The 22183-nt window shown below is 47.9% G+C and overlaps 1 protein-coding gene across 2 annotated transcripts in view; it reads right to left on the bottom strand.

Moving 5' to 3' along the window:
- pcdh15b (protocadherin-related 15b) overlaps positions 1-22183 on the bottom strand; it is a 1980039-nt gene that overhangs the window by 1358276 nt on the left and 599580 nt on the right. For both annotated transcript variants that reach the window (XM_038773417.1, XM_038773418.1), the window contains exon 3: positions 18119-18168. The gene's annotated coding sequence lies outside the window, so the exon portion shown is untranslated. The remainder of the gene's footprint in view (positions 1-18118; positions 18169-22183) is intronic.

Here is a 22183-nt window from a genome sequence, read left to right on the forward strand (position 1 = left end):
ATCCTATAATGGCCCTCCCCATACGCTCCTGTGAAAATACATCACCTAACATTTCTCTGTACTAGATCACATATGCCAGCTGTCTGCCCATTCTATTAGTTACCAATGTCCTGTTGCAGTCAATTAATATCCTCACTATCTACCACACCTCTCAGTTTGGTGTCATTAACAGATCTTGAAATTTTACTCAGCATTCCAATCATAGTCATTCATGTATTTATATATGTAACATAAGACAGTTCCGCGCACTGAACATTGAGGAGCACCACTATCCACCATCCTCTAGTCTGAAAAACAATCATTTACCACAAATCACTGTTTTTTGTCATTGAGCCAACTTTTTAATGCAAGATAGCAATTTTGTCAACAAGCATTTTATGTGGTAATTTATCAAATGTTTTCTTTTTAAATCCGCATGTCCCTCCTTATAAACCTTCTTCATTACTTCATCAAAAATATCATTAGGTTGGTCAAGCATGATCTGTATTTTATTAATCTCTCCGTAATTGGCTCAAATCTCCCCAAGTACTTTTTCATTTTCCCCCAGATTATTCTTTCTAAAACCTTACCCACCACTTAAGTTGAACTGGCCTGTCCATGGTTCTAGAAATGACCTTATGCCCTTTCTGTAATAAAGGAGTCACATCTGAAAAGGATGAGTTCTGTAGAAGAGTCATATGGACTTGAAATGTTAATCCTAGACGATTTACCGGACTTGTCGAGCCCAACTTGGTGACATGATAAGGCCAGTGAATTTCACGAGAAGCCTCTTGTGAGAATCGCAATGCTTGACACACCTGAGAGATTCATCCAAACCTCTTGAGACATTGCAACCTTTTGGCTCATTTAAATGTGTCTGCGCATTTCCCCCCCCTCCTCAGCGACCCCAAGGCAGGGTATCCACATTGGGGGGGGGGGGGGGAGGTAATTCCCATGTAGGTGGGGTGGTATTGCCTGTGGGTGGGGGTTGTGGGGGACCCTCACCTCATTTAGAGATTGGGGCAGCCTCTTAAAATGACGGCCCAATCTTCCAGGAGTCGGTCTCGCCAGCGAGTTAAATTCCACCGTGTTGAAAAGATTTCCAAGTGTGTGGGCTTGACCGGGGAAAATTTGCTCAATGTCCCCAAAAGAGTCTAAAAGCGCGATCTAATGGCCTTGTTGCACCTGCCTTGGGATGTGACGAGGCCGATAAATCTTGCAAGAGGCCTCTCGTGCAATTTACAATGCTTGTTACACCTTGCGAGATCTAACGGGATCAAATTTGCATATTTAAGTGTGCATTTAACCTCACTTAACTATGTTCATGCTGGACTTAGCCAAGCTGCAGCATCTAACAGCCTTGTCTCAGAGACCCCGAGTGCGTGCTGTTTTGTTTGCACTGGCTTCCACTTGGGTGGGGTCTCCCAGACAGGTTGTCGGAGCCTAAGCAGGTGGTATCCTGGCATTCCCGGTGATACTCGGGCACCGTGGCATTACCAGCCTGCCACCCTAGCAGTGACACCTGGGGTTCCCAGGTGGCACTGCCAGGCTGGTAGGGACACTGTCAGGGTGCCAGTGACAAGGTGCCCAGCTAGCATTTTCCCGCATCGGGGATCGGCCTGGACGTGCTCTGCACTTCTGAGGTGGGGTGGGTGGGGCTCGCGGACCCCCTAATCGGTAGGTCAGGGCATTCAGAGGGGTCCTGAGGCCACAATGGGGGGGGTCCAGGTTTTGTGCCACCATTTTTATCTGAGCTCATTGGTGCAGGAAATGAGTCTCAGTGTGGCCATGGCTAAAAACGAAGCAGAGTCACGTTTAATAGTGGGGTAGTTCTTGGCACTGCAAGGGTCAGGAAACAACCAGCTTAACGTGTTCATAACTGGACTTTGTTTCATTTCCATTAAATCACACCCTAAGTGTGATTGAAAAGCAGTGTGGATCCCGCCCAAAAAGCTGGCGAGAAACACATCACCAACCCACCCAAAATATAACTTAGAAATGTTTTAGTTGAATCGTGCTCTCTATTTATCCCTCCATAGATGCTGCCAGACCTGCTGAGTTTATCCCGCATTTTTTGTTTTATTTCAGATTTTCAGCATTGCAGTTTTTGCTTTTATCAGAAAATATATGTATCTCTGAAAGGCAAATTAATACTTCAGAGGAGATGCAACTGTTATCTACTTGGAGAGTTAAAGAGCAGGCTTAAAAAGGCGAAAGATCGTAGTAAAAATTAGAACAATGAGGATTATGGAAAGCAACAAAGTAAATCAGGGAAATCATAAGGAATACAAAAAGAGAATCAGAAAAATAAACAAGTCATTTAAAGGGTCATAGCAAATGTTTTTGCCAATGTAGCAAAAAAAGAGAGCTGTAATGGAGGTGGTTAAGCAATTAAAATGGCCTTTGATATGTTTATCCATAGCACAGAATAAAAATGTCACAAAATTGCTACATAGTTTTTGATTATCAGTGAAGAAGCAGGACACAATGCCTGGCAGAAAGGAACGATTTATAGATTTGTGAAGAGAAGAAATTCATTAAAGTAGGTGAGGAAACTTGGCTATATTAATTATTATCTTCCAAAGGATTAGTGGCTAGCAGCTGAGGGTTGGAAGGAGACAAACAGTACACTTTTATTGGGAAAAGAAAGAAGTACTGAACAAAATAATTACCAATCAGTGAGCTGCACGTTAGTGGCAAAATTGCGAGAATCTATCATCAGGAGCACAGTAAGTGAGCATTTAGAAGTTAATTAGGGAGAGCAGGCACAGGTTTGTGAAAGGTAAGTCATGTCTAACTAACCTAATAGAGTTCCTTGACAGACTCACTGAGGTGTTATGTAGAGGATTAATGAATGTTGTATACATAGATTTTTCTAAGACATGTGATCCAGGAATGTTAATAAAACTGAGGTTCACGCAATTGAAGGCAGTCAGATATTTTGGTTTGCAAAATATTTGGGGGGATAGGAGACAAGATGTGGACAAAAAAAAGAATCACAGCTGGACGTTTGTGACAAAAGTGATGTCCCCCAGAGCTCAGTGTGGGAGTTCTAGCATGTAGCTCTGGAGAAAAAAAAATTGAAGTTTACAAGTAATAAAACAATTTAAAACAGCGATTTCCAAAAACAGTATTGTTGCGTTTGTTGATCTTGACTGCAAATTTTCCCACAGCAAGCAGTGAAACTCATTAACAGCTTGTTGCTTTGGAAAAAAAGGCTTAACTGACATTGTTCCAAAGTGAGCTTCGGGTTGATATACCTTGCACAATAGCATCTTTGCCTGGGGCAGCTCATAGGCATAGTGCTGGGTCTCCAATGTCCTCAATACTCCCTTTCTGCTGTTTCTACCATCTGTTATTTCATTAAATAATCGACTACAAATGGTCCTGCAGCCATTTTTCTGTGAGATAATTTGCCAGTACATTGATTATGATATAAGAACACATATACTGAAGCTTCATTAAACTTTTGTGTGCATGTTCTCGATCCACAAAATTTGACTATTCATAGTTGAATTGTTCCCCCCTTTTTGGCAAGAAAAAATATATTTGACATTTATAGCAACACGCTGTGTTTCCTCTCATTAGAGTCAATTTAAAATTTCAGCAAAAATGCATGAATGTGAGGCGAGTGCATGTTGCGGCACTATCAGTGATAGTACATGGTTTGTTAAACTGCACACTTTAGCAACTAGGTACAATTTATTATAGAAGGCTATAACAATTCATGTGACCAATGGGGTGGTTAAAACAATGGAGACAACAGGCACCTTAGAACATAGAACATAGAACAGTAGAACATAGAACAGTACAGCACAGAACAGGCCCTTCGGCCCTCAATGTTGTGCCAAACAATGATCACCCTACTCATCCACCCTATACCCGTAACCCAACAATCCCCCCCTTAACCTTACTTTTATTAGGACACTATGGGCAATTTAGCATGGCCAATCCACATAACCCGCACATCTTCGGACTGTGGGAGGAAACCGGAGCACCCGGAGGAAACCCACGCACACAGGGGGAGGACGTGCAGACTCCACACAGACAGTGACCCAGCCGGGAATCGGCTGCTATTGCTGATATATGCCCTAATATGCTGGGGCTCCATGTTTCTTCAGCAAAGAAAATACTGGTAAGCCATGAGAGGGTTTCAGCATAGTGTTGATAAATGATTGCAGGGTCTACATGTGAGTGTTGCTGTTCTGTTATATATTGGTTGGAATTCTCCGGCCTTTGGGATTCGCTGTTTCCTACCCATGGGTTTCCCAGTAGCATGGGGTGTCTTCAATGGAAACATTCATTGACAAACAGCGGGAACAAACAATCCGACTACCAGTAAATTCATGCCGCTGTGAAACCCGTGGCTGGGGGACTGGAGAAACCAACCCATTATAGTGGGATGATCAGGTGTGCCACTGAGAAAGCATCACAGAACTTCAAATAATGTGGGCCAGGAATATATATACATAGCCTAAGGTAAAAGAAATTAGTTTCCCTGAACTGTGATTGATTTACCACAGCTTAATAAAATAGAATTTATTTCACAAATTCTCCGGTCCCCCAGCCACGTGTTTCTTGGCAGCGCGCCGTTTGCTGGGGGCAGGACTCCCTACTCCCATCGTGAGGCCACTCCACAGTGCCGGAAAAAATATGGGTAGGGTGTGCTGCCGACAGGAACAGAGTATCCCGATGGTCGGAGAATTCCATCCCATTGACATCACTCCTGAAAATAAATCAACATGGTGGTCCAAGTGGGGGAGAATGTCACTCTGTCTAGAAATGTTGAGGAAAGCATCAACTGTTTCCAAGTAAAATGTGCGTACTTAACACTAAACACATGAAAATAACAATTTATAGTTATTAACCGCCTTCAACATAATAAAACCTCTCAAGAGACTTCACATGAGCATTTAAAAATAAAATATGACACGAGGTGATATTAGGTCAGAAGACCAAAAGCTTGGTCAAACAGTAGGTTTTAAAGCAATGTAGACATGTTGTGATATAAATGGAAGGAAGTCCAGAGCTTAAACACCTAGGTTACTGAAGGCACAGCCACTAATGGTTGGGAGGTTAAAATTGAGATCTCAGAATTAGATAAACATAGTTATCAAGTGCCAAACACAAGGTTGCTGCATAAGATAAAGATGCATGTCGTTAAGGGTAAAGTAGTAGCATGGATAGAGGATTGGTTAATTAATAGAAAGCAAGAGTGGGGATAATGGGTGTTTCTCTGGTTTGCAATCAGTAGCTAGTGGTGTCCCTCAGGGATCGGTGTTGGGCCTACAATTGTTCACAATTTACATTGATGATTTGGAGTTGGGGACCAAGGGCAATGTGTCCAAGTTTGCTGACGACACTAAGATGAGTGGTAAAACAAAAAGTACAGAGGATACTGGAAGTCTGCAGAGGGATTTGGATCATTTGAGTAAATGGGCTAGGGTCTGGCAGATGGAATACAATGTTGACAAATGTGACGTTATCCATTTTGGTAGGAATAACAGCAAAAGGGATTATTATTTAAATGATAAAATATTAAAACATGCTGCTGTGCAGAGGGACCTGGGTGTCCTAGTGCATGAGTTGCAAAAAGTTGGTTTACAGGTGCAACAGGTGATTAAGAAGGCAAATGGAATTTTGTCCTTCATTGCTAGAGGGATGAGGTTAAAGACTAGGGAGGTTATGCTGCAACTGTATAAGGTGTTATTGAGGCCACACCTGGAGTATTGTGTTCAGTCCTTACTTGAATAAGGACATACTGGCGCTGGAGGGTGTGCAAAGGAGATTCACGAGGTTAATCCCAGAGTTGAGGGGGTTTGGATTACGAGAAGTGGTTGGGTAGACTGGAACTGTACTCATTGGACGTTAGAAGGATGTGGGGGGGTTCTTACAGAAACATATGAATTTAGGAAGAGAATAGATAGGATATATATGGGCAGGTTGTTTCCACTGGTGGGTGAAAGCAGAACTAGGGGGCACAGCATCAAAATAATGGGAAGTAGATTTAGGACTGAGTTTAAGACGAACTTCTTCACCCAAAGGGTTGTGAATCTATGGAATTCCCTGCCCAGTGAAGCAATTGAGGCTCCTTCATTAAACGTTTTCAAGATAAAGATAGATATTTTTTAAAGAATAAAGGAATAAAGCGTTATGGTCTTCGGCGGGAAAGTGGAGCTGAGTCCACAAAAGATCAGCCATGATCTCATTGAATGGCGGAGCAGGCGTGGAGGGCCAGATGGTCTACTCCTGCTCCTAGTTCTTATGTTCTTAAATTAATTGAGAAGCATGGTAGCATAGTGGTTAGCACAGTTGCTTCACACCTCCAGGGTCCCAGATTCAATTCCCGGCTTGAGTTGCTGTCTGTGCAGTGTCTGCACGTTCTCCCCATGTCTGCGAGGGTTTACTCTGGGTGCTCCGGTTTCCTTCCACAGTCCAACAATATGCAGGTTAGGTGGATTGGCCATGCTAAATTACCCTCAGTGTCCAAAAAGGTTAGCTGGTGTTACTGGGTTACGGTGGAGGCATGGTCTTGGGTGGGATACTCTTTCCAAGAGCTAATGCAGACTCGATGGCCCAAATGGCCTCCTTCTGCACTGTAAATTCTATGATTCTATATTGTGGGGCTGGAGTAGGTTGCAGGGATAGTGATTAGAATTTTCAGGATGAAACCAATCAGGAGTAGCTTGCAAGAGTCAAGTGTTGAGGTAACAATGCCAGGGATAAGGGCTACCCCACAAAGGCCAAACCAGGTAAGAATGGCAGCTTTCCTTCCTGAACCCGATGAGTTTTTACAACGATCGTCCCCATTAGAGTTTTTTAATTCCAGATAGTTATTAAATTCAAAATTTCACCACATGCTGTATAGGATTGGAACTTGGGTCCTTGGAGCATTACCCTGGGTCTCTGGATTACGACTCCAGTGACAATACCATCACACTACCTTCCATCACATTTATCATGCTTTATCAATTTACACACTCTATTAATGTTACCATAATAACTCTATGCTTCCATCTACCTTATTTGCAATGAGACCTATTTTTGTGTCATTGGCAAACTTGGATGTTTGGCTTTCCATTCCATCATCAAAGTCAATAAATATGATGAATAGTTAAAAAGAGAAGACACGGCAAGAGAGCAAGGTAGCAATAAGGGAAAATGATGAAAGACAGTTGCAGGAAGGGACAGTGTCCAGCCCAGTAGTGCATAAGTAAATAAGGCTGGAGGTTACAAAGATGGTAAAAAGACAGAACTAAAGGTTCAGTATTTGGGCGCACATTGCATTCGTAACAAAACAGGTGAATTGACAGTACAAATATAAATATTTTGAATGTAGATGTAGGTGAAGGTGTGTGCTTAGGTAGGATGCTCTTTCCAAGGGCTGGTGCAGACTTGATGGGCCGAATGGCCTCCTCTGCATTGTAAATTCTATGATTCCATGATTTCACCGGGTGCTCTGGTTTCCTCCCACAAATCACGAAAGATGTGCTTGTTAGGTGAATTGGACTTTCTGAATTCCCTCTCATTGTACCCGAACAGGTGCCGGACTGTGACGACTAGGGGATTTTCATAGTAACTTAATTGCAGTGTTGATGTACACCTACTTGTGACATTAATAAAAATTATTATAATCACTAATTTTTCCAATTGAGGGGCAATTTAGTGTGGCCAATCCACCTAACTTGCACATCTTTGGGTTGTGGGGGTGAAACTCACGCAGACATGGGGAGAATGTGCAAACTCCACATAGACAGTGACCCAGGGCCGGGACTCGAACCCGGGTCCTCAGCGCCGCTAACCACGGCGCCACATGCTGCCCCTTGTATGTTCATATTAGGTCCCAATCTAGATCATTGTTGGATCACATCCTATCAATTATAGTACCTGCTTATCCTGATATTTCCTGCCACTCTCAATTTATGAACCAAGTCAATAATTTGCCTCCAAATTACAAGGACTTCAATTTTAACTTGCAGTTTTTTATGAGGTGTATCATCTTATGGCAATGTTTGAAATAGACTAGAGAATGGTTCCAGACAACAGTCCTGCATCAGCCAACACCACCAAAACCAGTTTAATGGCCACTCACTTGATTTACTCTTTTTTGCAAACTGGCTGAATGCAAATTGTTTTTCGGCAGAAAGCAATTCATTGTGTTCATTCAGAGCTGTGCACTTTCGGACAGCCTGAAAATTTGATTATGGACTTTAATAAGTTCAAGTTCCATCTTTAATGATCAGTCTTAGGTAATGCAATTCACGATAGACTTTACTCTCGCAAAAACCCACCAACAAAACTTTGAGACAAAGAATCTGAAATGAAACACTAAAGGAATATTTGATTCTTAATTATGTGAGGAACAAATGTAATGAAAATTACAGCCATCAGCAAATGAAACTTCTTGTGATTTTAAATTAATAAGATCTGCTGGTGAATGCAGTTCTGGACACAATTAAACATGTATCAAATGATAACTGGTTATCTTGCTGTTTTCCATTCCACTTACACAAGTACAGCGTTCTAAGTGCAAAAGTACTTGACAGTGATTTTTATTCCAAAAGTGAGATGCATCATATATCACATTATTAATCAACCTGTGGTTTGTGCTGTCAGCTCTCAAATGGAAACCGAGAATATTAAACAGACAATCTTATTATTAAGCTGTATTTGTAATATTTTATAAGAGGTAAAATTTAATTACTTTAATTTAATTTAAATTGAATTTAAATAAATTTTATTTTTGCTTTTTTTTTCAATTAATTCGATAAGATTTTTCAATGTTTATTACAAGACAGGCATAGAATAGTTGCTCATGAAAGCTTTGACTCGGGCACTCCCTAAACTGTATTCCCCATTGCATTTTTGTGCTGGTGTTGATTACTGTGGGCAATAATCCTCGCAGAGAACAGGGCAGTTGAGGTAGCATTGAAATTTGTACCAAACTGATTTTTTTGGGGACTTTTCTACTTGAGAGTCGGAAATATATTAAGGCGAACTGACAACTGTTTTTACCACAAGCAGTTCATTTGGCGTCAATACCACTGTTTTAAAACCCCTGGTGAATGTTTGCTTTTTCCTTGAACTGGAATCAAAGCAACAAGAGTGTGGAGAAAATGCATACAGGAAAAAGCAGACGGTTAAAATAAAAGCTTCAGAACTCCTGCCACCAAAACCCATGTGAGCACTTCAACCACCTGTAGACTAATTAACTGGATATACTGCAAAACGCAGCATGCATCACTGGGGTAACCCAGCAAGGGATGATAACTAAGTCGTGTCATTTTGTGACATTCAAACTGCAGCTGCCGCAAAATAAATCTGAGGTTCTTAGCACTGTTTTCTCTTTAATGCACCAAGGGTCTTCAAAGCTACATTGAGAATTTAGCAACACATTTTTCCTCAGTTCAGGAATGTACCTTCAATGTCACAGAGGGCTTGCTAAGAAATGCAGCTGACACTGTGCACTCTGGCACAAATTGCAGCAACCTGCATCCAAGTAACAAAGATTCTTTGATATCGACTGCAGCCCAAATGAACAAAGCACCACTGATTGTCCATAAGGATCCATCCAAGCTGATGCCATGACTCATATTCCCTGCAACAGTCCAAGTTGTGCGAATGGTAAATTCCATTGGTATTATTTAACATTGATTCATGCCAGTATTAATATATTCTGCTAAATATTGCCTACTGTCAGCTTCACTCACAGAAGAATGTTTCAGCTCATTCTCTTTGTATTGAGCCCTCACCTTCAGACCCATGTTTTTCAGGCAAATTATATAAAAGAGAGATTTCCAAAGGAATTGCCGGGACATTGAAATAACCCACAAACGTTCTGTATCAATAGTCCATATATCTGTTTGATTGATTGCTACTTATTAACTTAAGCAACAGCAATTAACATTTGCAAATTGTACAGTAAACGCTGTTGACACATCATTAACGGGCCTGCCCTGGTATTTTCCAGGCCGGGAGGGAAAGGTAGGAGGGGGACCTGCGGGGGTAGGGGCTGCAATGCAGGCCAGAGCCACCGTGTATCCCGTTGGGCATGGTCAGGCATGGGACTACCCACCATGCTAACATGTCCACACCTTACCCCCCGTAGACAATGCATTTCGGTATCCAACCAGGTATGGTTGCCACCATGCTAGCCGCTGCAGCCCTGGTGGACGCACTGAGGCTGCATGAACAGGAGCTGCTCGGGGAGGGCCCTACAGAACCGGAGCCCGCCCCATGGGAACACGGGCCATTTGGTGAGGGTGACGAGCTGGCTGCCCAACAGGCAGAGGAGGTGATTTGATTTGATTTATTATTGTCACATGTATTAGTATACAGTGAAAAGTATTGTTTCGTGCATGCTGTACAAACAATGCATACCGTACATAAAGAAGGAAGGAGAGACTGCAGAATATAATGTTACAGTTACAGCAAGATGTAGAGAAAATATCAATTTAATACGAGGTAGGTCCAATCAAAAGTCTGATGGCAGTAGGGAAGAAATTGTTCTTGAGTCAGTTGGTACGTGACCTCAAACTTTGGAATCTTTTTCATGACGGAAGAAGGTGGAAGAGAATATGTCCGGGGTGTGTGGGGTCCTTAGGTATGCTGGCTGCCTTTCTGAGGCACCGGGAATTATAGAGAGAGTCAATGGATGGGAGGTCGGTTTGCGTGATGGACTGGGCTACATTGACAACCTTTTGTAGTTTCTTGCGGTCTTGGGCAGAGCAGACTCCATACCGAGCTGTGATACAACCAGAAAGAATGCTTTCTATGGTGCATCTGTAGAAGTTGGCGAGGGTCGTAACTGACATGCCAAATTTCCTTAGTCTTCTGAGAAAGTAGAGTCGTTGGTGGGCTTTCTTAACTATAGTGTCAGCATGGGGGACCAGGACAGGCTGTTGGTGATCTGTACACCTAAAAACTTGAAGCTCCCGACCCTTTCTACTTCATTCCCATTGATGTAGACAAGGGCATATTCTCCAATATGCTTCCTGAATTCGATAACAATCTCCTTTGTTTTGTTGACATCGAGGGAGAAATTATTGTCGTCGCACCAGATTCTCTATCTCATTCCTATACTCTGTTTCGTCATTGTTTGAAATCCGACCCCCTACGGTGGTGTCATCAGCAAATTTGAAAATCGAGTTGGAGGGTAATTTGGCCACACAGTCATAGGTGTATAAGGAGTATAGTAGGGGGCTGATGAAACAGCCTTGTGGGGTACCAGTGTTGAGTATGATCGTGGAGGAGGTTTTGTTGCCTATCTTTACTGATTGTGGCCTGTGGGTTAAAAAGTTCAGGATCCAGTCGCAGAGAGAGGAGCCGAGGCCAAGGCCACGGAGTTTGGAGATGAGTTTCGCAGGAATGATGGTGTTGAAGTTTGAGCTGTAGTCGATAAATAGGAGTCTGACATAGGTGTCTTTGTTATCTACGTGTTCCAGGGTAGAGTTCAGGGCCATAGAGATGGCGTCTGCTGTGGATTCGTTGCAGTGGTAGGCGAACTGCAGTAGATCAAGGCAATCCGGGAGGCTGGAGTTGATTCGTACCATGACTAACCTTTCAAAGCACTTCATGATGATGGATGTCAGAGCCACTGGATGATAGCTATTAAGGCACGCTGCTTGACATTTATTTGGTACAGGGATGATGGTCGTCTTCTTGAAGGAATAGGGACCTCAGATTGTTGTAAAGAGAGGTTGAAGATGTCTGCGAATACCCCAGCCAGCTAATCCGCGCAAGACTTGAGTGCTCGTCCGGGTACCCCATCCGGGCCAGTGGCTTTCCGTGGGTTGACCTTCGAGAAGGCTGCTCTGACGTCTGCAGTGGTGATCTCAGATACAAGTTCATCCGCGGCTTCTGGGGTGGAGGGCTCGCTCTCGCTGACCTCTTGCTCAAAGCGGGCATAAAATGCGTTGAGCTCATCAGGGAGGGGTGCATTGGAGCCGACGATTTTATATGCCTTCATCTTGTAGACCGTTATGTCTTCCAGACCTTGCCATAGACGGCGGGGATCCATGTGGCTAACCTGGGACTCAAGCTTGGTCCGGTACTGTCTTTTGGCATCTTTGATGGATTTCTTTAGATCATATTTGGCTTTCTTGTAGAGGTCAGGGTCGCCTGACTTGAACACCTCAGACGTAGACTTCAGCAAGTAGTGGATGTCCCTGTTCATCCAGGGTTTCAGGTTGGGAAACACGCAGATTTGCTTCTTTGGCACACAGTCTTCTACACACTTACTAATGAAGTCAGTTACTGTAGTGGCGTACTCATTCAGGCTGGTCGCAGAGTTTTTAAATACTGACCAGTCCACTGACTCTAAGCAGTCCCGTAGGAGATCATCCGATTCTTCAGACCAACAATGCATGACTTTCTTTGATGGATTCTCCCGCTTCAGTTTTTGCTTATCAGCCGGGAGCAGGAGCACAGCCTTTTGGTCAGATTTGCCAAAGTGTGGGTGGGCAATAGAGCGGTAGGCATGTTTGATATTTGTGTAGCAGTGGGTCAGGATGTTTGGGCCTCTGGTGGAACAGGTGACATGTTGGTGGTAACTTGGTAGTATACTCTTGAGCTTGGCCTGATTGAAGTCCCCAGCTACAATGAACAAGGCCTCGGGATGTTTCGTTTCAAGGGTATTTGTGGTGGTGAATATTTCATCCAGTGCGATTTTCACATTCGCGTGGGGTGGGATGTAAACTGCCGTCAGGATAACGGAGCTGAGCTCCCGCGGAAGGTAGACGGGGTGGCATTTTAGCGTCAGGTATTCTAGATCCGGGGAGCAGAAACTCGCCAGTGTTGCTACATCTAGGCACCAGGAGGTGTTGATTAGGAGGCAGACCCCACCTCCCCTTGCCTTGCCTGAGGCCGTTGTACGGTCCATTCGCTGGATTGAGAAGCCCTCTGGTTGTAGGCACAGTCCGGTGAAGCAGGAGTGAGCTATGTCTCCGTGAAGCAGAGCACACAGCAGTCTCTTAGTTCTCTATGGGACTGCTGGGTGAGAAAGAGGCGCTGCATCATGCCTCATGTATATCAGCAGCGCCTATTATTTGAGGACCTACTGGACCGACCAAAATCTCCAGCTGAGCAGGGGGACGTGTGAGATCTCTGCCAGGTCATGGTGCATCTGGCACTGTGAGTGCAAGGGGGAGGACACCCGTTTCTGGTGGGGGTCAAGGTGACGGTCACCCTGAACTTTTATGTCACGGGGTCCTACCATGTGCCAAGTGGGACCTGTCAGGGATCTCGCAACTTTGGGGCACAGGTACATCAGTGTCCTAACAGAGGCCTTGTATGCCTGGTCGGCACAATATGTTACCTTCAGCATTGATCGAGTCCACCAGGTTGCCTGGCCAGCAGGATTAGCCATCATCACCAGGATGACCCAGGTCCAGGGGGTGATCGCCGGGACGCATGACCCCCTATGAGCACCGGCGCATGAGGGTGTGGTCTTCACCAACCAAAAGGTGTTCCACTCCATTAATGTGCAATTGGTGTGTGACCACATGATACCCAGGCAGTGTGCACAATGCCTTCATCCTGGCACACTTGACGGTTCCCAACACCTTTGCGGCACAAACCGGGTGAAGGCTTGGCTTTTGTACAACAGGGGTTATCCACTGCAGTCATGGCTGATGATGACAATCCGAATGCCACCAAAGCGGATACCTGCTAAAAATAAGCCCATGCAGCGCCCAGGGCATGATCGAGCTGTGCATCGGTGTGCTCAAGATGCAGTTCATGTGCATAGTCCACACTGGAGGGGCCCTCCAATGTAGTGCTTGGAGAGTCTCCCACATCGCGTTGGCCTACTGTGTCCTCCACAACATCACGCAGCAGAGGGACAACATGTTGGAGGAGGAGGAGGAGGACAAATGCCAGGCCTTATCTGACAAGGAGGGTGCAGGGGGACGCCACGATGGGTAAGGGGCCGGGGCAACCATAAAAGGCCGCACAACATGTGCGCGTGGGCTGCTACGCACGGCACAATGTAATCACTTCCAAGTTCACCGACTAGCATGCCTGGCAACCAATAGTCCTATCTTCCAGTCCCCACCCTCACCCCCCACCTCACCCCCCCCTCCTGCACCACATCTGCATCCCCCTATAAACATCCCCGCTTACGTCTACCCTCCCTGAATCCACCCCCATCACCACCACACCTGTTCACGCTCCCTGAATCACCCTCCCTACACCTACACACCACCACCCCCTCCATGCTTCATACCTGCCTCAATACATGGTGCTGGCCCTGGGTGATCCCTGCCTGCGAGCTGGCCATTCCACCACACAGTTTGAATTCTTGGGGTTGCAGAAGTGGATTGGGTCCCGGGATGTGTGGAGGGGGGCGGGAGGGTGGGTGTGGGGGGTGGGGGGGGGGGAGGTCTGGGGATCTGGGGACTGGGACAGTGTTCGGTGGCTGGCCAGTGCCCACTTCCGACGCCATATGTGTCACAGGAACATCGTAATCTATTGAAGCTCACTTGCTACCCCGATGGTGACCTCCACTCTCCGGACCCATCTGACCAGGTCCAACGCTCTTCGCTCAGCGGTGATGAGGAGCTGCAGGTCTGGCAGGCCCCCTCCTATCTGCATTCTTTTTCTGCGGATGTGGACCGCCTTCTCATGGGGGACAGATAATGCTCAATGTGATACATTCGGATGCGGTCAGCACAGGAGTTCCGCGGCTGGAGGTCTATGTTTGCAGGGCACCATGCCATGGCAGGTGGTATGGTTGTTGTCATGTGGTGCAGGGTGGGATGTGGGCAGCCTGCCAGTGGGTGGGTTTGATCATCCTCTGGCAGGGCAACGAGTGTGTGGGTCGGGGGTTAGTGACAAGGGCATGCTGGTGATGGCCCACCCTGGCTTGCCTGAGGGGTTGCCCGCTCGCTCTAAACACTGCCTACAAGTCCGCCTGACGGGAGCCGCGCGAAGTGGGGGGGGGTCTATTGGCTTGCGGGGGTGAGATAGGGGTGTGGGGCTAGTTACCCATCCTGGTTGCTCTGAGGAGATCAAGCAATTTCTTGTGACACTGCTGCCCAATTCTGGCAGTGGGGCCCTCAGCGCTCACAGCCTTTGCCACCTGCGCCCAAGCCCGGTTGACATCTGCAGGTGCCCACGCTCTCCTCCACGGCATCCAGCAGAGTCATAAGCTCCGAATCAGGAAAACGGAATGCCACTCTTCAGGATGCTATCTTGTTGGGTGAGTGTATTTGGGGAGTGGAGTGCTTATTTGCGGCTGCAGTTTGTCTGGCTCTCGCGTGCCGGTCTGGACCCCTGCGAATCAGATGTCATGCATTGGAATTGCACTAGTTCCATGTGGCCTCTCTGTTCACCCATTAACAGGTCCTGAATTGCTCTGGGACTGGTACGCTTTTGTCAACGTAGAACACTCGCGATTCAGCATCAGCACTCTCAAACGGAGAATTCGCCCCTGAGGGTGGCACGGTAGCACAGTGATTAGCACTGTTACTTCACAGCTCCAGGGTTCCGGGTTCAATTCCCGGCTTGGGTCACTGTCTGTGCAGAGTCTGCACGTTCTCCCGTGTCTGTGTGTGTTTCCTTCGGGTGCTCCAGTTTCCTCCCACAAGTCCCAAATGACATGCTGTTAGGTGAATCGGACATTCTTAATTCTCCCTCCATGTACCCGAACAGGCACCGGAATGTGGCGACTCGGGGCTTATGACAGTAACTTCATTGCGACAATAAAGATTACTTGTATCCTACTTGTGACAATAAAGATTATTGTGAATGTTTTGTCTGGGTTTTGATTTTCCATCCCGCCGCACTCATTTTCTGGTGCGGGGCGCTCCCGCCCACAGTGGGATCCTCCGTCCTGCCAGCAGGCCAATGGGGTTTCCCACTGTGGGTACCCCCACGCTGTCGGGAAATCCCATGGTGTGAGTGCGTTGCCAGCAATGCAGAGGATCCTGCCGATGGAGAATTCAGCCCCTGGTGTGTCCTATGACAGGCTGTCTGTCCAATGCCTTTGAAAGAAATAGCTGAGCTGTGCTTTACATGATTGCTGGCAAAATAATGAAGCTCCATCTCAGAAACTAATAAATATCATAAAACACTCATGTTTCAAATTATTTATTTTCTCCTACACGACAAGCGGGCAAAGTTTAACAACTGTAAAGATATGGGGCGGGATTCTTTCATCCCGGGGCCGGACTGGAGAACTGCTGGGACCGGCGCGACCCCCTCCCTCCCACCAGGCCGGAGAGCGGAGAATCGGCGCCATTGGCACCGGCTCGGCGCCGGTCGGGGACTGCTCTACAGGCCCCCCCACCCCGGCGATTCCTGGCCCAAGATGGGCCGGGCAGCGACACTAAAAAAGCCGGGTCCCGGCAGGACCTCAGCGTGGATGCATCTGGGGGTGGCCTAGTGTGTGTGTGTGTGTGTGTGTGTGTGTGGAGGGGGAGGGGGGGGGGGGGGGGGGGGGGGGGGGCTCCACTGCGGCCTGGCCTGCGATCAAGGCCTACCGATCGGCGGGCCCGCCTCTCAGGCTCGGGGCCTCCTTTGTTCCGTGCCGGTCCCTGTAGCCCTATGCCATGTTGCGTCAGGGCCGGCGTGGAGAAGGGAGACAGTGCGCATGCGCGAATTGGCGCCGATCCTATTGCGCATGCGCGCATTGCCGCTGGTCCCACTGCGCAGGCACAGACCTGCGGCGCCCATGTGACACCAGGGATCGGCAGCTGGAGGTCAGAATTGCTGCTCCTGAGGCCATGTTGACGCCATCGAGAAACGCGACGGCGTTTTCGATGGCGTCAACACTTAGCCTCAGGATCAGAGATTCCCGCCCATGCTTTCTTTCTGCTTTCACTTTGTTTATTATTGTTTAATAAATTGGTTTGACAGTTAAAACCTAAAACAACATGTACTTTTTTGAAGATAAGGATGATCCTGAGGGGAGGTGTGGAACAGAAGAGATAACTAAAATAAACTTAAAAAAAGAAGGGTTTACTGTTGTCCTGGGTACACTATGATATTTCATCTAGGAATCAGATCAAATAGATCAGTCTTCAGGGTGTAGAACCTAGGATACAACAATGCACTGCAAATTGAAAGCAAAATACATCTCGAGGAATAAGGATTAAAGGAAGATAGAAGTACAACTGAGACTATGCAAAACCAAGGTACTGAATAAGCAGTGCTTGGGATGAAAGTGCATGGTATAAATAAAATAAGGTGCACCATTGGTAATGATTGCATACTGTATGCTCAGTAATACCTTTATAGAGACGAGCATCCTTATGAGGACAATGATGAGATACCGTTTCACTGAATGCCCCAGGGCAAAACAGAACTGTGGATGCTGTGGATGAGGTTTTAACATGGCTTGCTGCATTCTTCAATTAAGCTTTTCGCTCAGAAAACAACTGGAGGAGATTTGGAGTATTTAACATGTTGCAGGTTTTGATAGAGCGATGAGGAAAGAATATTTGACCTCAACAGATCTTTGACCTCAGTTCCATTTTCCCATCTGATTATTGCCTCAGAGGAACATAGGAACAGGAGTAGGCCATTCAGCCCCTCGAGCCTGTTTTGCTATTTAATGAGATCATGGCTAATCAGTGACCTAACTCCATCTACCTGCCTTTGGCCCATTTCCATCAATATCTTTGCTTTACAAAAATCTCCCTGTCTCAGGTTTAAAGTTAACAACTGTTCTAGCTTCAACTGCTGTATATGGGACAGGGTTTCCAACCGCTACCACCCTTTGAGTATATAAGTGCTTCCTAACATCTCTCCTAAGTTTTAGACTATGCCCCATAATTTTAGATTCTCCAACCAGTGGATATAGTTTATGTTTATCTACCCTGTCTTTCCCTGTTAACATCTTGAATACGTAGATCAGGTGTCCCCTTAACTTTCAAAAACAGGTCTAATTTGAGTAATCTCTCCTCATAACTTAATCCCTGTAGTCCAGGTATCATTTTTGTAAACCTATATTGCACTCCCTCCAAGACCCAAATATCCTCCCTATGGTGTGGTGCCCAGAACTGCTCACAGTGATTCCAAGTGGCATATAACCAGGGTTTTATACAACAGCAGCATAACTTCTCTGTCCTTTCCTCTAAAGCATGTGCAGTCGCTATCTTTGAGCTGCAAGTGCAGAATTGTGAGCCGGTGTCTTTACCTTCACTATTTGTTTCCTTCTTGTCTCGGAAGGTTTGTGCTCTTGGGTATCTGAAACAAAAAAATGGGTGAAGGGTTAGGTTGTAGTGAAGGGAGAAGAGAAAGTAAAAATGTGTGCTGACACCAGCTGCAGCTTGTGAATCAGAAGAGATTCTGGATGAGGGAGACATGGGCTGCAGAAGGGTGATTGGATATGCCCATACCCTCATAGTTGATCACCTTATTTTCGCCAGTGGCCAGAGGTTAGGTGACGTCCCTTTGTATAATGTCCAGAACTATCTCCCCCATGGAGGTTAAAACATGCAGGTACACAGTCCTCTTAAAGTTATTTTCTGTTGCCTCCTGTTAATGCACCATATTCTCTGATAAGAAAGGGGAAAGCATGTCAGTGAGTGTCCTGCAATGTGATTGAATCATGCGAGGGTGTGCGAGTTCAGTTATGAGTGCGGAGATTCAATAGTGCTAGGTGCGCAAAGGCATGTTAATTCAAGGGCCTGAGTACAGATTGATAGAAATTTTTCGATTGGTGAAGTGATGCAATAAATTCCACAAAGGATGAGATGAGTGGTACTGTTGGTTGAATGTACTGTTTGAAGATCCAACGTACCCAGATAATTTGTGTAAGATTGTTAAACCTCTTCCTGCATTGCATCCATGCTACATGTCTGCCATTGATCTCTGCTATTACTTCTCACAGCCTCCTGAGTAGATGTTCGGAGGGTCTCCTTCGCCCCTTCCCACCACCACGCCACCCCAGATCTCATGGATGCAGGGTGTAGTAATCCACGGGAGGCAGGAGTTCCGTCACCACACCAATATTTATTTACAATAACGATATTACAGGAGCAGCTACAAACAGTGCTGCTAGCAGTCCAGTCAACTTAAGACTGCTCACAAAGCCTACAGGTGATTATATGGGCCCCCTCAATGAGCTATCATTGAGGGAGCTCATACTCAAATTGGCCAACCAATAAAGCCAATTGGAGTTCATTACACCCCTCCCCCCCAAGGTCCGAGGAATTCCTGCTTATGTCTGGGTATGTCACCTCTGTGTCGTCCGCCGGGTCGTTCTCCGAAGTGGGCGGGGTGTACCTTCTAGCTGCCCGTCTTTTCCTTGACGACCTCCTTGGAATTTGTTCTTCCTTCTCCTTGGGGAGAGGTGTCGCGGCGGCCTCGTCGAGCATGTCCATCTCCGACTCTGACGACTGGATGACGGGGTCTGGAGAAATTGCTCGGGGCTGGGGTGTGGGTATCGTTTCCATCTGGACTATCCCAGCTTGAGGTGGTCCTGCTTCGCCTGCCTCCAGGTGTGGTTCCGCTGCCCTTATTTGGTCTAGGTGTTTCTTCAGCACCTTACCTCCTATTGAAACCTCATAGGATATGGGCCCTGTTTGGGACTCTACCGTGCCTTTGACCCACGTTGGTCCATTCCCATAATTCTTGACCCAAACCGGTGCCCCCACCTGGAAATGTCTCTGCTGCCGACTATTATCATGCGCCCTGCGTTGGGCCTCCTGTTGTTTCTCCACTTTCCCTGTTAAATTTGGGAAAAGGAGACTCAGCCTCGTTCGCAGCCGCCTTCCCATTAAGAGTTCAGCTGGCGGTATGCCCGTTGTGGAATGCGGCAGTGCGGGATCCGAGTGCGGCAGATGGTCTCCGCAAAATTCGTAGTTTAGCTCGTCGCCACTGTAGTAATCCACAGGAGGCAGGAGTTCCGTCACCACACCCAGGGCCGGCTCAAGGCACCGGCAACTCGGGCAGTCGCCCGTGGGCGCCATGTGCTAGGGGGCGCCAGACTCGGGTCCCGCGCATGCGCAGTTGGGCCGGCGCCAACCAGCGCATGCGCGGTGGCCGCACTCCCCCAGTGTGGCCGCACTCCCCCAGGGCGCCCCCCCCCGGTCCGTCCCCCCGCTCGGTCCGCTCCCCCCCCGCCTCGGGTCCGTCCCCCCGCCCCCCCCTCGGGTCCGCCCGCCCCGCCCCCCCCATCGGGTCCGCCCGCCCCCCCCCCCCCCTTGGGTCCGCCCGCCCCCCCCCCTTGGGTCCGCCCGCCCCGCCCCCCCTCGGGTCTGCCCCCCCGCTCCGCCCCACCTCAGGTCCGCTCCCCCCCCTGGTCCGCCCCCCTCTCGGCCCCCCCCCCTCTCGGCCCCCCCCCTCTCGGCCCCCGCCCCCCGCCGCCCCTCCCTCGCCGCCCCTCCCTCGCCGCCCCCCCCTCTCGGCCCCGCCTACCCTCTCGGCCCCGCCCCCCCCTCTCGGCCCCCCCCTCGGCCCCGCCCCCCCCTCGCCGCCCCCCCCTCTCGGCCCCGCCTACCCTCTCGGCCCCGCCCCCCCCTCGGCCCCCCCCCCCCCCCCAAGGGCGCCGAAGTTCAGCTTGCCCGGGGCGCCAGCAACCCTAGGGCCGGCGCTGACCACACCAATATTTAATTACAATAACGATATTACAGGAGCAGCTACAAACAGTGCTGCTAGCAGTCCAGTCAACTTAAGACTGCTCACAAAGCCTACACAGGTGATTATATGGGCCCCACAATGAGCTATCATTGAGGGAGCTCATACTCCAATTGGCCAACCAATAAAGCCAATTGGAGTTCATTACACAGGGTCTCTCTCCATCACTCGACATCTTCCACCAAACTCTCAGTGCATTATCATAAACCATGATGCTTGCTCTCTCACATATTCAGCCATTCTTCAAAGTATCACAGTGTTGACTCACTCTCAAAGGATGTTTACCTCTACTTCTTGCCGTCATAATGCATCTCTCATTAAAAGGGATAAAAGCAAGACAAATCCAATCTGGTTACTTCCTCCTTCCCCCCCCTCCCTCCCCTTCTCCTCCACCCCTTCCCCCACCCTGCCCCATCAGTCAACGCTCAGTCATCAACAAGTGTTGGAAAGTGTCAATGAAAGTTCTTTCAAGCGGTGCTGGCCTGCTCACTGATATTCAGTTTGGGTTCCAAAGGGTTTTTTAATTCAAGCATGAGGGGCGAAATTCTCCCAAAGGGAGACAAACTGCCGAAGCCGGAGTGAAACCCGGAGTGTTTCACTCCGGCGTCGGAGCCGCTCCTCGCCCCCTACTCTCCCCCTCCGGGGGGCTAGGAATGGCGGCACGTCAATTTTGCTTACGTCAATGTGGTGCGGCCAGAATGACGCGGGCGGCGGCGCCTAAGTGACGTCACCCGCGCATGTGCAGGTTGGCCGGCGCCAACCCGCGCATGCGCGGTTGCCGTCTTCCCCTCCGCTGCCCCGCAAGAAATGGTGGCTTGATCTTGCGGGGCGGTGGAGGGAAAAGATTGCGTCTTTTAGAGACGCCGGCCCGACGATCGGTGGGCACCGATCGCAGGCCAGACCCCTCCTGAGCACGCCCCTGGTGCTCGATCCTCCGTCCCACAGCCCCACATGCAGCGGTCGCGCGATGTTCACGCCGGCAGCGACCAGGTGTGGTTGGCGCCGGCGTGAACTGGTCAGGTTCTGCAGGCCGCACGGCCCATCCAGGCCAGAGAATCGGCGCTCGACTGGAGCGGCGATTCTCCGAGCGGCCTGTCACAAAATGCGACCCGCCATTTTGGGGGGGGGGGGGTCCCGAGGTGTGGTGTGAGTGACTGCCTTGACATCAAGAATGCAGTTGACTGAATGTGGCATCAAACAGCCCTAACAATATTAAAGTCAACAGGAACCAGAGAGGAAGCTCCACTGGTTAAAAGAGTAGAATGGCTGTTGAAAAAAAGCAAATTACTGTGGATGCTGGAACTGAAACGAAAGAGAAAATGCTGGAAAATCTCAGCAAGTCTGGCAGCATCTGCAGGGAGTGAAAAGAGCTAACGTTTCGAGTCCGATGACTCTTTGTCAAAGAATGGCTGATGTGGTTGGAGACCAATCATCTCACTCCCAGGACACTCCTGTTGAATCTCCTCCGTATCCTAGGCCTAACCATCTTCAGCCACTTCATCTATGGCATTCCCTTCATGATAACCTCAGAAGTTAGCATTTTATTGACCATTGCACAGTGTTCAGCACCATCTGGGACTCCTTAGAGACTGAAACATCCTAACAAGTGGCAGGTAATATT

Source organism: Scyliorhinus canicula, chromosome 16 (genome assembly GCF_902713615.1).
Source record: "Scyliorhinus canicula chromosome 16, sScyCan1.1, whole genome shotgun sequence".
Lineage (NCBI taxonomy): Eukaryota > Metazoa > Chordata > Chondrichthyes > Carcharhiniformes > Scyliorhinidae > Scyliorhinus > Scyliorhinus canicula.